Genomic DNA, 11,613 nt, shown 5'->3' with positions numbered 1-11,613 from the left:
TCCACAGGCAATAGAAGGAGAGGCAAAGAATCACGATGCACAATTTGGAAAGCTTTCTAAAAACAAGAATAGGCAATGATTGCCAAGAACCTGATGTTGAGCTTATATTTAAAAAGAACCTAAGGAATCTTCCAGTTACAAACCTAGTTTAGATAGGAAGGAAACAATCAGAGAATCCAAAAGAAGCAAGCAAGAGAAAGCTTTGGAAAAGTTATGGTTTAGTTGCAATAACCCTGGTGCATTCCTAAGCCTGACAGGTAAGCACAAGACAAAAGATCTGATCATGATCTAACTCAATTTCAGAAAAACCAGACAACCGCATAATGAGGTTGAATCAAGACCACATGGGATTTTGAAGAACTGAATGACTCTTTCCAAACCGTCTTTACAGACAAGAGATGAATAAGAGGAAGTATGGGTGGCAAGTAGGGGGAAGTGACATTTTTCATGTGAAAAGCTGATAGAAGATTAAGACAGGTCAAAAGCATGTCAGGTCAGGACTTGGAAGAAAACATACTTATAAGTATAAGTATATAAGATAATGTTAGAAATCAAGTAAAATGAGGAAGCAAATCCCAAGGAGTCACATAATTATGAAAAGGCAAATGATAACTTGTAAGAGTAATAGAGTCTATATTGTGGTAGAGCCTCACAGGCTATGTTTGAGATTTAATCTACTTAAAACATCCGAGGGATAGTTTCACAGGTGCTTACCCATGCATTTTTCTAAATAATTTAATGGGCGCATGAATTTCCTGGGCAGCTTTTTCTTTTTTTCCTCTAAGTAAACTCTAACCCCACTGTGGGGCTTGAACTCACAACTCTGAGATTAAGAGCCATATGTGCTATTAAGTGACCCAGCCAGGCACCCTACCTGGGTAGCTTTTTTAAAAAGCAGATTCTGAGTCTAGCATGAGAAATAAGATTTGGCATTTTTAACAAATTCCCAATGGGGCTGGACCACACTTTGCACATGCTGCTCTAACCCATGGCATCATTTGGATTACAGTCTTTGTTGAAACCCGGCTAATCACTTTATTAACTGGAGTGAATGCCAAATAATGAAAAATAATTCAAGTGATAGGCCTCTTTTTTTAATCCTAATATTACACCAGCCACAAATTCTAACATGCTCTTAGAAACATTCTAGAAAGTTCCTGAACACAATGAACATCCACCTCTTACTATAAGTAACATTGGCCATAGTTTAAATGTTTGTCTTTTTATATGCTTTGAAATAAAAGGAAAGTGAATCGGCTTGGAATTTTCTGGGCACATTGCAAAACTGAAAAGAAGTCAGGAAAATTATTCTAGTCATGTAAAGAGGATTGGTTAGGTCATATTATAAGTCCTGAGCTCATTCTGGGTTTCTTTCTATAAATAGGATATTTTGGAACTAGAGAAGGCATAGCAGAAGGCAACCAGAATGACAGAGGGATTTGGGGAATTTGCTTCTGCTGAAAGGTTAAAGAAACTAGGTCTGTTTTCTTTTGTAAGGAGAGAAAAGATGGTACCTCACTGAGGTGATACCATTTAAAAGTAGTGGAAGTAATAGGATGCGACAAGAGTGCCTTATGGAAACAAGAGTAGAAAGATTCTGGCACAGAATGAAGGCCAGAAGAATGGCTCTAGCTTTTCTAAAAGGCCCTCGGTGAGCAGTGTTCCTACCGGCAAAATTTCACTAGTCACAAAAGGAGGGATAAACAATGGATTTTTGATCAGAAAATAAGTGAGAAATAGAAAATAAAGAGACGGGAGGTAGAGGGTGAGTTGGGGGGGGAGGAGAACCTTGTCCATTTATTCATTGAGAACATTTTAAAATAGGCATTTATTAATCCTGTAGAAGTCCTTATTCATAACACATGGTGAACTTGACCAACTTTCCCAGGCTCAAGGGCTCTGCTGTTGTAACACATCACATTTCCACTTGCTCTTCAACCCAAAATGGTACTTTTTCCATCAGTTCAGCAAAGAAATGTAAATAATCAGTTACAACATGCAGGACTCTTCCTCTAAATTACTTTTCCCTTTTCATCAATCCTGGGAAAAGTTCTTTCTTTCTTTTTTTTTTCTTTAGGTCATAGAAAAAGCACTGTCCATGACTTTGCCTATGATCCTAACTCCTTCATCTGATCCCTGAGCTCGGAGATGGACGGACTAGCAGGTCACTGTGGTCAACCCCATCATTTTATAGCAGAAAAACATGGAGCTTTTAGAATGGATAATCATGCAGTTTTGCCTGTTTGGTATTAGAAAATATACACTTCCCAGAAACTTTGAAAATTCCCCAATGAACTATGTGGAAAATACCAGTCATACCATAAGTTAACTCAGAATTCTAGTTTTCAGTCAAAATTCCTTTTCAGCTCTGTGTCTTTTCAATTAGATAGCTCTTGGCAGGAATTGTTCTAGGTCCACTGCTTTAAGTGGTCTCAGGCTGCTATGAGTTGTCAATAATTCAGGGAAGCAGGTAAGAGAAGGAGGCATTTCTCTGGAGCTTCTCCTTAGATGTGTATGATGCTCTTATGCATGTTGTTATCTCTAACTGCCTCTCCCTCCGTCAAGGTAACAAGGGGTTGCCAATCCCTGCTTTCGTACTACCCTGCCCTCCTCTGCATCCCCAGTAAGGGTTAGCCTGAGGAACAGAGGAGGAATGAATGTTGCAAGAAGAGAAACCAGCTTCTGTGAAACTCCTGAAGGGATATTTTAGGTAGTTACTGCTATGTAACAAATCACTCCAAAAATGTAGTAGTTTAACATGAAAATAAACATGTATTATACCAATATTACACCAAAATATTGGTGTAATACATGTTTATTTTCATGTTAAACTACTGACTTTAAGTATTTAGTCAGGAATACTTAGTTGGGAAGTTCTGGCTTGGGGGGCAGGGCAGGGCAGATCTCTTGTGATACTGCAGTCAAGATTTTAGCTAAGGCTGTAATCTTCCGAAGATCTGGTGGAGAAGCTATTCACAGACATGGAAAATTGTTGCTGTGTTGGTGGAATTTCTCCCCACGTGGCCTTCTCCACAAGCTGCTTGAGTGTTCTTACAATATGGCAGCTGGTTTTTCCTTGAGCAAGCAATCCAAGCAATAGCCAGGCAGAAGCAATCCTTTTTATAACCTAGCCTCAGATATCATAGAACTTCACTTCTGCCACATTCGATGTGTTAGAAGTGAGTCACCAAGTCTTATCTATGTGCAGGGAGAACATTAGACTTCATCTGTTAAATGGAGGATCGCTGAAGAAATTTATAACATATTTTAAAACCACCAGAGGTGGGAAAAATGTTAAATTGTATAACTTGGTACCAAAAAGGGGAATGTAACTGGGGTATAGTGAAAGAGGAAGGGAAGAATGCAAGATGAGATTGGAGAAGTGAGCAGCTAGGTTAGACCATGTAGGGTCTATGGAACATTTTGGATTTTTATCCTCAGGGCTTTGGGGAACCTTTAAAATGAAGAAGTTACATGATTAAGTTTATATATTAAAATCTGGATGCCCTGTGAAGACTAGATTAGAAGGGTCTAGGTATAGAGTCTGGGTGAGAGTCTATTACAAACAGAGGTCTATTACAATTAGAAAAGTGGATAGATAGGAGATGTATTTAGAAGGTAAATCAAAGGACTTGGTGATATGTTCATGTGCAATAAGGATGGCAAAGCATTCTGGCATGAGCAATGGCGTGTTTGTAGAAATCGTTTACTGAGTGGAGAACATTGAAAGAAAGGCAGATTTACAGTGTAGGGGAGGTCTGGGGAAGATCAAGAGTCTCGATCGTTTAATTCTTATAGTTGCACTGGGAGACACGTAAAATGATAGCTACCATCTATTGGGTACTAACTCTACGCCAGGCACTGTGTTCAGAACATTACCTACATTATTCTGTTAGGAATCCTCTCAGTGTTATATAACCAAGTTATGGAGAGGTGCACTAACTTTCCTAAAGTCAAACATCTTGTACGTGATAGGGTAGGGTTTAAAACTCAAGATTTTCAGATTCCAAAGCTCATGCTTTTAAGGCTACATTTACCCTCTTTGCCTTCTCCCTCCCTTAATATATCTCTGATGGATTTTTTTTGCCGTCTAATGTGTGTTAGAGGATTGCAACAAGCCAGTCTCCATGAACTATATCGCCCTTATCCCATCCCCCACACCATGGCTGGTAGATAATTGAAGCTTAATATAATTTTGTTACATGAGTTGGACTTAGACTTTCCCTTTTATCTCTGGGAATATTTGTTTTCTAACCTCATACAGCACAGAAACATAGCTTGGAATGCAAGGTGAGCCTGGAAGAAGAGCACAGAATATCAACTGTCTTGTGTTCCAGGAAGGTTTAAGCCACATCTGGTGTCTCCCCTTCTTTCAGCTCCATCCTAGAAGGTGGCAGATGCATCGTAGAAGAAGCCTAGACAGAACATAGGCCAACTCCTTTCTAAGATGCAGGTTATTCTTGAAATCCAAGAGCTACAAATCAAAGATGGGGTATACACTGCAAATTAAGGGGCACTAATGCGATGACTCAGAGTCCCAGAATGGGTCTGAGTTTGCAAATCGCTGAGGAGATGTTCCCAAAGTCTTGACAGATCTATGTTAAGGCAGAAACAAGGACATCATATTCTCTAATATTACTGTGATTCAGAATCTAAATAGTGACCTGAACATCAGAAATGTCAGCCAAGAAATGGGGAAAGAAATGAGCAGATCAGAGATCTAGGTCTGCAGAGAGGCCCATGAACCCAATGACTTGGAATAGAGGCAACTGTGAAAAGCCTGAAATTTCAAGAGAAAAGGAGAAATCTCTGGTCCTCACACTGGGTCTTTCTTGGTTTCTTTGTCTGTTTCCTGACTCCTTTAAGACAGCATACGAAGTCTTGGAATCATCCGATGTGCTAGGAAAGGATTCTGACTCTATTACTCATTGTATTGTTTGACCTGGGCAAATTTTTCCACTTATATAATGGTATTAGATTTGACATTTGTTATGGGCTGAATTGTATTCTCCCTCCCCCCACCCAGCTTCCAATACTTAAGTCCTAATCTTCAGTATGTCAGAACGTAACTATGCTTAGAGATAGAGGTGATTGAGTTAACATGAGGATGCACAGGTAGGGCTTTAATCCAATATGAATGGTGTCATGATAAAGAAGAGAGAGACTCCAGGGAAGTGTGTGCACAGAAGAAAGACCATGTGAAGACAAAGTGACGTCTTTGCAAGCCAGAGAGAGAGACGTCTGAAGAAAACAGCCCTGCTGGCACCTTGATCTTGGACATCTAGTCTCCAGTACTGTGAGAAAGTAAATTTCTGTTGTTAAAGCCACCCAGTCTGTGGTATTTTGTTATGGCAGTCCTAGAAAACTCATACATATTTCAAAAAGGCAAATTATCTGTCTGCCTGTTTCTGTGAAATTTCCTTCAATAGGGTTAGTATTGGAATTAACTGAAGTTGACTGCGTACTCTCATCAAGAGGTGGCATCTAGGTGCTCCTCCCTCAAATCCTTGTGGGGCTTTCTGACTGCTTTGACTAATAGAATAGGGCAAAAGAATAAAAAAATTAAAAAAAAAAAGACACTGTGATAGTTTCTGGGTCCAGGCTTTAAGAGATTCCTAGCTTCCTCTTCCTATCTGTTAAAACACTTGCTCTAGGAGCCCTGACCCACCATGTCAGAGACCAGCTACCCTGCTGGAGAAACCATGTGAAGGTGCCTGGATGGCTCAGTCGGTTAAGTGTCTGCCTTTGGCTCAGGTCATGATCCCAAGATCCTGGGATCGAGTCCAGGGAACCCGCTTCTCCCTCTGCCTCTGCCTCTCTCTCCCTCTCTCATAAATAAATAAATAAAATCTCAAAAGAAAAGAAAAACCATGTGAAATCCATGAAACTACCTGGAGAGGGAAAGGGGCCCAGCTGAGCCCAGCCTTCCAGTTTACCCTGCCAAGATGCTGTGTACGTGAGAGAAACTGTCCCGGAACCTCCAGATCAGCCCAGCCCCTGCTGAAAAGCCATCAATTGTCCTTGTTCAATGCCACGTGGAATGAAAGAATTGGCTAACCAATCCCTGCTTGAATTCCAATGTCACAAAATTATCACATATAATATGGTTGCTGATGTAAATAAGCCACGAAGGTTGGGGCTAGCTTGTTACAGTAATACTAAAAAATATCTATTAGAATAATGAATATAATAGTAAATACAATAAACATTTCTGGACTGACTCACTGGATGCTTATTGTTATATGAACTCTCTACGAACCCAGTCTTACCAGGTCTCATTTTGTGGGAAAAACTCAGTGCAGTTTTTAAGGGATTAGGTTTAAGACTGAGGTTTGGATCTTGATAAAGTCTGTCATTGACAGGTCACTTGTTTTGGTTCAGTCACTTGGCCTCTCTGATCTCAGTTTCCTCATCTGTAAAATAAGGATGATCATCCCTGCTGTGTGGGCTTTTGAGAGAATTTAATGTGTTACTTAGACATCGTATGGCTATGCAGAGAAGGAGCATACCATGAATGGTAACCACCTAATAGGCATGGGTTGCTGTTCTGATCATAATGATAAAACCAGGTCATCCTACCTATAGCTGTCAGCGGAGTTGGGTGAGTTGCAACTTTTAAACAAAAAGCTCTCACTGGTCTGCCACAGGACCCAAATCCCACCACTGAGACCTTCCAGTTGTGGCATATCAGATTAAGGACTCAATAGCCTGTAAAGTTCTAGTTCTACCTGGAGAGATTCATGTATGCAATCCTCTGTGGCATTAAGGATACTTCCCAGAAGATGGACACTGGTTTTGCTTATATCCCATCGACCACAACTTAGTCACATGCCCAAATCTATCTGACATAGATACAGGTTGGGGAAGGTAGATTTGAGTCAGGACATCTATGTGCCCAGCTAAAATCTAGGAATTTTATTTAGCCATGGAAGAAGAGAGCATTGCCAAGGAAAAGAATAGTCTTTCTAACAGTTACCAACGACTGAGCATTGCTTCCAGTCAGGAACAGTGTTGGCAATTAGAATACTTCACTGTTCTGTGTGCTTAATCTTCTCATTTCCACTTAAGGGAGGGGAAAAGTGAAACTGAGAACTGACTTGCACAAAGGGACACAGCTCTTTAGTGCCTGAGACAAGATGGGAACCAGGTCTGTGTGGCTTCGAAGTCTATGCTCATTCCACTCAAGCAAGCTGGTTCTAGTCCCGGATTGGCCAGTGTCCTCACTGTGTGACCTTGAGGCAGTCATTTCCCCAGGCAAAGTCAGGCTTACTGTGAAGCTAATGAAGCACTTCACTTGCACAGGCTCCTGGAGAGAGGAGTTTCTGGGAGCTGCAGCAGGCGGGAGGTGGAATGGAATAGTGGTGGGTGGAAGCCAGGTAGCAATTAGAAAGAATTCCTATGTAAGCAGTTCTGGCAACTTGACAGAGAAACCTAAGAAGAAAAAGACCCAACCCTCAAGGCTGCAATGATTCTTTTGTGATCTTTTAAAAATTCTAAATAAATATTCCCTTTTGGACCTGAGGTTGTGTTTGTAACATTGTAGTCTTCTTCCCCACACCCCCCCCCACTTTTTTTTTTTTTTTTAAGATTTTATTTATTTGAGATAGAGCAAGAGGGAGAGAGAGCATGAGTGTGGGGAGCGGGGTGGTGAGGGGAGCAGTAGAAGGAGAGGGAGAAGCAGGCTTTCTATTTGAGCAGGGAGCCCAATGCGGGGCTCCATCCCAGGATCCTGAGATCATGACCTGAGCTGAAGGCAGGCACACAACTGACTGAGCTACCTAGGTGCCCTACCTTGTAGTCTTTCTTAAAAAGTCTCCCAAGTTGTATATACTTCAGGTCCCACAAAACCTGAATCCATTCCTATCCCCAGGCCAAAATTTAGGAAGGCCCAAAATTTAGGAAAGAGAATGAATTCCAGACAAGTTTTATGTAAAAGCTGGGTCTGAGAAATGGCAGAGCAGAAACTCCCATTGGGAGGGCAAACCGGGGGAGAAGTTATGGTGGGGTTTTCGAAGCACAGGAAGGCAGACCTCTTCTCTCAGATTCCTCTGCAGAAGGAACTACCCCCTGGCATACCCTCATGGCTGTTGGCTCTTGAGTCCCATGGCACATCTTCCTTCTGAAAGAATTATTCATGTCACGGTATCTGTCCCTCTATCCACAGTGGCAGCTTTTCGAAAACAGAAACCAGGTATCCTGCATTTCTCTAAATTCCCAGGACTCCTGTGAAAGATCTGAGACAGAGCAGGAGGTAATAAATAGTCGTTGAGTTAAATTGAATTGGGGAAACTGCGGACTTAGTGGTACAAAAAAGCAAAGTTACTCAGTTCTTTACCGTGTGGTGTTCTGGAGGGCTCAGTTTCCCTCTCTGAGAAGAAGGCATTAGACATACTGGTCTCTAGGAGGGAAATTCTGAACCTGACAGCAGTGAACTAATTAACATCTCTGCACTCTATATTCTCAGAGTACAGGTTTTATCCCTTGAATTGAGGAGAAATCCAATCTGGAGGCTTCATGTTCATTAAAAAGGCCGACCGCATTGCTTGGAAGTGTCAGATGCTGGCCTGCCCAAATTCCAGCGGGGATAATTGCATTCTGACAATTTCAAGATCCCCTGTACTCTTCAGTTGGATAAGGTAGGCTTTGCTTTCCATCCCAAATTATTTTGCACTGCTGTCCTTGGGTGTGAAACAGAGATGTCACCTCATTTGTGAGGCATTTTGTGCTTCCTTTTGAAGGACTATGTAGTTTTGTCAAGGTTTAATAATTAATAATTGTGACCAGTTAAGACATTGTATGATTTCAGGTAATTCCCATGGATGCAAGGCTGTTCCCACACACTATATCAGAACTATTTTAGAACCTTATTATTTGTCCTCCAATGCTAAAGAATGACAGTGAGACATGAAAACTCCATCACAGAGATTGATCCGTGTGTGTATGGGAGCAGAATGAAATGCGAAGAGAATGTAAATTCCCCTCCCTGTAGAGGACCAGAAGTAACTAAAAATTGCCAGAGGCCACAGGTATTACCTCGTTAATAAAACAACCATAGGTTCCAACTGGTTATACATTTGAGTTTTAGAACACCCTGAACCTGACCTGATATACTTTTCAATCTAATAAAGGAATGAGATCATGTGAAAGATATTAAGCATGAGAACATGTAAAAGGTATTAGAAGTGGCTCTATAAATATTGTTGTGATTATGACTACATTTATTTGTTTATTTTCTGTTTTCATCATGGAACGCAGACACAGTGGAACTAATGTGCCATGACCTGCCCTCATATTCAGTTCCAGCAAGACACCTCTGTAAAATCATTTGTTTAATATTAAGGAGGTAATTTAACCCATTTTATGAAGATTTATTTTATTAGCAGCTACTTTAATAGGTTTGCATCTGATCATCTTTCTTTGGTTATAATAACATCCTTATCCTCTTAATGATGAAATTTTCTCCACTCCTTTGATGTCTGTGCTAATTGCTATCTATTGTAATATTTAAATTCAGAATTAAAATGAGTTCCTTCCTTTATCTGAAGCTCTTAAAAAAGTCAAGTTGTGAACACAATGACATCAAATCAAACCCTAACTAGAGGCCTATAATAATCTTACTTAACAGCTCAATGATTCTGCTGTTATAAATAGACGGTTCATTCCTTCCATCACTAAATGTTTACTGAGCACTTCCTTTGGCTTTGTTTGGGTGATGAAGAGATTGTTATACCCGATGTGACCCTATTACCCTTTTCTTCCTTGACATGGATAGTATATATTTTGGAAAAAACTAACAGTTTCACAAATCGAACCTGGATTTAAGATGAATGAAGATGAACCATGGACAAGAGGAAAGGGAGGTAGTCATGAATTATAATGTAAAGGCCCTGTAGAAGATCTTCTTAACTATTTTGGATTTTTTCTGGAATCTCTTAGAAAAATGTACCCACTCACCAAAATTTGCTTGGAATTTTAGGACATTTACAGACTTATAGGAGCCCCTCCATGCAACCAGACTGTGTAACAGTATATTTGGGTAAAACTGAGAAAACATTTACGCTGCTACACAAACAATGCCATGTGCTACCTGTAAGATTTCCCACATGATTATTGACCTTGCCCCAGAGTTTTATGCAGTGTTCAGCTATGTCACCCAAGACGGGTTGCTTCCTGATAAAAAGCCAGGGTGTCTTTAAAATCTTAAATTTCTTGTCATTATTAGAGTTTGTTAAAACTCTCAATATTGGTGACCATTTTACTGATGTCAGAAAACCTTTAGATTATATACTTTTTTAGTGATTATGATCTGATTTGCTTAAGGGACTGCCAACATTTACCCTTTTATTTAGGAGATGGAAAGCAGACATGTGACAACTTCTAGGCCATATACAACTTCTAGGCCAGACCTACCCGTTCACTTGTGCTTCGTTTGCCTATTGTCATGATTTTACCAGGTAACAATGCTCAAGGATGATGAACTTGGGATAGGTAACTGTAGGCAGAGTCCTAGAGACACATAGGTCCTATAGGCAAACAAAGCAAACCCCAAAACTCTGTTATCATGGGGTTATGATTAAGGGGTATGTGTGCATGCACCATCATTTTGCTCTCTGGGGTGGGGGGGTGTGGATATAGAGGGACTTCTTCCAACTGATAAGTGCTTAATGAATAGGTTGGGTGGGTGATGAAAGTAGCAGACATGTATGAGAAAGTTACTTAGTTTATTGCAAATAGTCTTGAGGGCCACTATTCTTCCATTTAATCGAGTTCAACAAATATATATTGCAACTACACATGCTCTAACCTGTGCTATGCTCTCTGAGTGATTCAAAGATGCATTCTATCTTTCCTTGAAGATATTTACTGCTAATGCAGACTACTAAGCACATATGCAGCCACTATCCCTTCTTGTTCTCACATCAGACATTGCTAGTCAATCACCATGCTCTTTCTGTCTGAACCTGGATTCAGTCTCAAAATCCTTTTAAACTCAATGCTCTAGGCAGCCCTTTCCAATCAATCTGAGTTGGAACAAGCAATAAAATCCATTTGCCATCATGACTCTAGGGGAGGGACAGACATATACACAAATATGTATGGTATCAGGTAGATTGTATCATCAACAAAAATAGATAATCCTTTAGTATTTACTATATGCTGAATCAAGTTCTCAACAATAGATTATCATAGCAATGCCCCCTGCAAATGAAAACTATTTTAGGAAATCCTATTGGGACCTTTTTTGAAAAGCTAAGAATCACTTTGGAAGCAAATCATCATTCTCTAATTGATCTGATGAGATCAACTATGTATTGAATTTTCTTTGTGTACCACATACCTAGAAGAAAATAGGGCTCAATTTCAATTGCCTTCACTGGAGTATGAGATGAAGCAAAACAAGGAGAAAGGAGTGGTATTTTTAAGGAAAAACAATGCAGACTAAAGAAACAGAATTAAAGCCCTTAGTGGGAGTGGATGGAAAAAATATGCAAACTAAAATTACCACATGAATTTCTTTTTCCCTCCACCTGATATAGAAAAAATATTCATTTTCCTTTTCTTCTCCGACTGAAAAAAACCCCTACTTCCTGTTAGATTAGTTTCCTTAGGAAA

At 40.1% G+C, this 11,613-nt stretch overlaps 1 long non-coding RNA gene across 1 annotated transcript; it reads left to right on the top strand.

Annotated features, from left to right (window-relative positions):
* Positions 1–8,170: 8,170 nt before the first annotated feature.
* LOC101687334 lies at positions 8,171–9,357 on the top strand. The gene is made up of 3 exons (XR_199686.2): positions 8,171–8,251; positions 8,465–8,636; positions 9,256–9,357. It is a non-coding gene; the product is annotated as an uncharacterized LOC101687334 (long non-coding RNA).
* Positions 9,358–11,613: the final 2,256 nt, after the last annotated feature.

This window comes from Mustela putorius, unplaced genomic scaffold, assembly GCF_011764305.1.
Source record: "Mustela putorius furo isolate JIRA1106 unplaced genomic scaffold, ASM1176430v1.1 tig00003859_pilon_pilon_pilon, whole genome shotgun sequence".
In the NCBI taxonomy this organism is placed as follows: Eukaryota; Metazoa; Chordata; class Mammalia; order Carnivora; family Mustelidae; genus Mustela; species Mustela putorius.
Note: the sequence above shows the minus strand (reverse complement) of the source record. Positions and strands in the feature narration are given on the sequence as shown.